This window comes from Mus caroli, chromosome 5 (assembly GCF_900094665.2).
Source record: "Mus caroli chromosome 5, CAROLI_EIJ_v1.1, whole genome shotgun sequence".
NCBI classification, from domain to species: Eukaryota; Metazoa; Chordata; class Mammalia; order Rodentia; family Muridae; genus Mus; species Mus caroli.
Window position 1 is genome coordinate 93,439,301 of NC_034574.1, and position 3,732 is coordinate 93,443,032.

The following is a 3,732-nucleotide window of genomic DNA, read 5'->3' on the forward strand; positions in this document are numbered from 1 at the left end:
AGAGAGAGAGAGAGAGAGAGAGAGAGAGAGAGAGAGAGAATGAGAGAATGAGAGAAAGAGTGAGAGAGAGAAGAATGCATTGGCTATGGCTTGGGAGGCAGCTCAGTTGGTAAAGTGCTGCCTGGTGCTTGTGAGAACTGGAGTTCCCATCCCTGTCTCCTCCCACTCCCATGAAAGCCTATAAAAGCTGGGAATGGCAGTGTGCAAGGTGGCATGGGTAGGTGGAACCTTAGAGCTAGCTCACTGGCAAACAGCCCAGTCTATTGCTGAGTCCAGCTATAACTGGTGAGCTTCCTATTTCAAAAAATAAGGTGGACAAAAAAATAAGAGAAGACGAAACCTAGCATCAGCTTGTAGCCTCCTAAAAGAATACATGTACCCACACACATACACAGATACACACACACACACACACACTATAGCCTAGCTAAGAGTGACATCATGTGAATATCTAATCATATAATTTCAGCAGTTGGGGAGTGGAGGCTGGAGCATCAAAAGCTCATGGTTATCCTAAGCTATTATAAAGTTACAAATTAAAGGCCAACATGATATACAAGAAACCCCAACTCAAAAAAAAAAAAAAGAACCACTAAAACCAAAAGGAATATAAAGAATATATTGGTGTTAGAGAGACTGCTCAGTGGGTCAAAGTGCCTATCATTCATGTATGAGGGCCTGAGTTCAAATCCACAGTCCCTTGGGAGCAGAGACAGGTGGATAACCAATTGGCCAGTCAAGCCACTTGGTGAACGTTGAGTTCAGTGAGAGGCCCTGTCTCAAAAAGTCAGGTGGAGAGTAGTAGAAGACACTAGCACGGACACACACACACACACACAGACACACACACATACACACACACAGAGAGAGAGAGAGAGAGAGAGAGAGGTGGAAATGGCCAAGATGCATCTTCAGAATCTGGATTCATTTAATACTGGATATGGACACCCCTACTTCACCACTTGTGACCCTCATGACACCACAGTGGTGTGTTTGAGGCACACCTGTGGAGAGGTCTGTGCCACGTCTAAATGAGCCTCCAAGATCATCCCCCTGTGTTTGCTTTCCTAAAAACAAGCCTGGGGATGACATCACCAAGGTAAACAGTAACTGGTCAGGTCTGAAAAATACTCTCTCATAGGCCTGGACTGACGTCACACCTTCATCATCGAAAACCTCAAGGAACAACCAACAGATAGGAATAAACAAAACGCCGGGCGTGGTGGCGCACACCTTTAATCCCAGCACTTGAGAGGCAGAGGCAGGCTAATTTCTGAGTTCAAGGCCAGCCTAGTGTACAAAGTGAGTTCCAGGACAGCCAGGGCTACACAGAGAAACCCTGTCTCAAAAAAACAAAAAAGCAAAAAAATAAAATAAAATAAAAATAAACAAACAAACAAAAAAAACCCATTCAACAAACTGGAATTGTCACTTTTGATAAGACTGTCAGCATTATTTGACAGACGTGCTGTCTATCCTTAGCCAGAGAACTCCCTGAGCAACAGATTCTAGAGACTGCCAGATCTGTGGGCTGTAATGCTGATGTTTGCCATCCTATGTGATTATAAAAGAGATCCAGCTGGTGAGATGGCTCAGTGGGTAAGAACACCCGACTGCTCTTCCGAAGGTCCAGAGTTCAAATCCCAGCAACCACATGGTGGCTCACAACCATCCGCAACGAGATCTGGCGCCCTCTTCTGGAATGTCTGAAGACAGCTACAGTGTACTTACATATAATAAATAAATAAATCTTTAAAAAAAAAAATAAAAGAGATCCATATTGTTGCAACAGAACATCCAGGTGATGCACTACAAAGGCAAATGTTTAAAGAAAGAATGTTCAGGGGCCCAGAAAGATGGCTCAATGGTTAAAAGCACTCCAGAGGTCCTGAGTTCAATTCCCAGCAACCACATGGTGGCTCACAACCATCTGTAATGGGATCTGATGCCCTCTTCTGACATGCAGGTGTACATGCAGATAGAGTACTGATACAAATAAAATAAATATTTTTTTTTCAAGAGAAAGGAAGGATGACCAGGGGAGGGTAAGAGAGGAAGAATGTGAATAAGTTGCCTATGGAAGGATCCATCTAGGGCAAGTTTAACAAAAACATCTAGAAAGATGACTGGGCATCAGGAACAAACTCTTTGAGTTTTCTGAGTATACAAAGAAATGATAGTAAAAACAAAGACAGAAAAGCCTTTGATTATTCAAACCTTAGTGTACTCCAAAGAAGGAATATACTCACCAGCCACTTAGTTACAGTAACTTAAAAACAAAACAAAACAAAACAAACAAACAAAAAACCTTGGAAAACACCACACAAGACAGGATTACTTAAGCAGTCTTTAATGAAAGTCGTGCATGAGATGTCTCTACTCTGCATCTTCTCGATTGTTTCTTCCTTGTATTTTCCCTTCTCCTTCCATACTTGTCTGGACTTGGCTTTCCTCTCCAGGATCTTCTTGCAGTCCTTGTCCAGCTTTAGCCTGGTGATAACCACCTTGCTGGGGTGGATGCCCACATGGACGGTTGTGCCCCATTAGCCTTCTCTTGCTGGACTCATTATTCAACGAGACGTATTTGACGTATATGACGTATTTCTTCCTGTACATTGGGACCACCTTGCCAATCTGCTGGCCTTTGTAGTGTCCTCGAACAACCTGAACTTTATCATCCTTTTGAATGGGCCTAGACCGAACATTATACTTCTGTCTCAGCTCTTTGGAAAGAGGGGAAGACATGATCTTCCTCCAAATGTGAGTAGGCACATTGAAATGCCCTTTGCTGTTCTTGCTTTGGTCAGAAGTCACGAAGGGATTGAACTTTATTATGGTGGTGCAATCCACTGATGGCCGCAAAATGAAAGAGCATTACAGTAACTCTTTAATTTCATCCAACACCAAATGCTTCCACTGCACCGCACACTCTTGACCCCAGTGAGATGCATCCTGTTTGCGATACACAAGTGTCAAGATTTGTGCCACAACTTCCTGATTCTACTTTCAGAGATTTCAATTTCCTGTAATTAATTACGGTCTGAAAATGTTACATGGAAAACTTCAGAAACAAACGATCGCTACGTTTTTAAGCTGGGCACCGTACTGATGGCTGATGAATTCTCTAGCAGTTCTTCTCCGCCCTGTTCAGGGACTGAACCACCTCCCCCGCCCCCTCCACCCCTTTGCCCAGTGACATGGCCGTGTGCCTGCTGCTCTTCTGGAAATCTCTTGGGAGTTTTCCCGATGATCAGATCTGCTATCGCTGTCCTTGCCTTCAGGCAATCTTTATTGTACTTACTCATACATAGAGTGCAAAGGGCAGCCACGCTGCCCATCCTGACACGCCCAAGAGGGGTTGATTACATGAAAAGTGAGGTCCCAAGAAGGAGCAAAAATCAATCCCGTGGAGTTTGCTAAGCTCCATAGTAAATCAGAAACCTTGAGAGTGTTGCTGTGGTTGTTCTTTTATACCAGTGTGTGAATGTGCACTTCTCCGTGCATGCACACACGGACAGCTTTCCTACATCTATCTCCACCCTATTTTCACGGAACTGGACGCTTGCTCTTTCAGCTAGACTGGTTGGCCAGTGAGCCCTCAGAACCTACTTGTCATTTATACCAGTACCAGACACTCAAACTCCTCCTTCTCTTTACGCACTGAACTATCTCCCCCACCCTGCATGTTGTATTTTAACAACTGCTTTTGAAAGACTTAGTATTTTTTTTTTT

At 43.8% G+C, this 3,732-nt stretch overlaps 1 pseudogene; it reads right to left on the minus strand.

Annotated features, from left to right (window-relative positions):
- LOC110294902 overlaps window positions 1–3,338 on the minus strand; it is a 5,329-nt pseudogene extending 1,991 nt beyond the window's left edge.
- Between the last annotated feature and the right edge of the window lie 394 nt (window positions 3,339–3,732).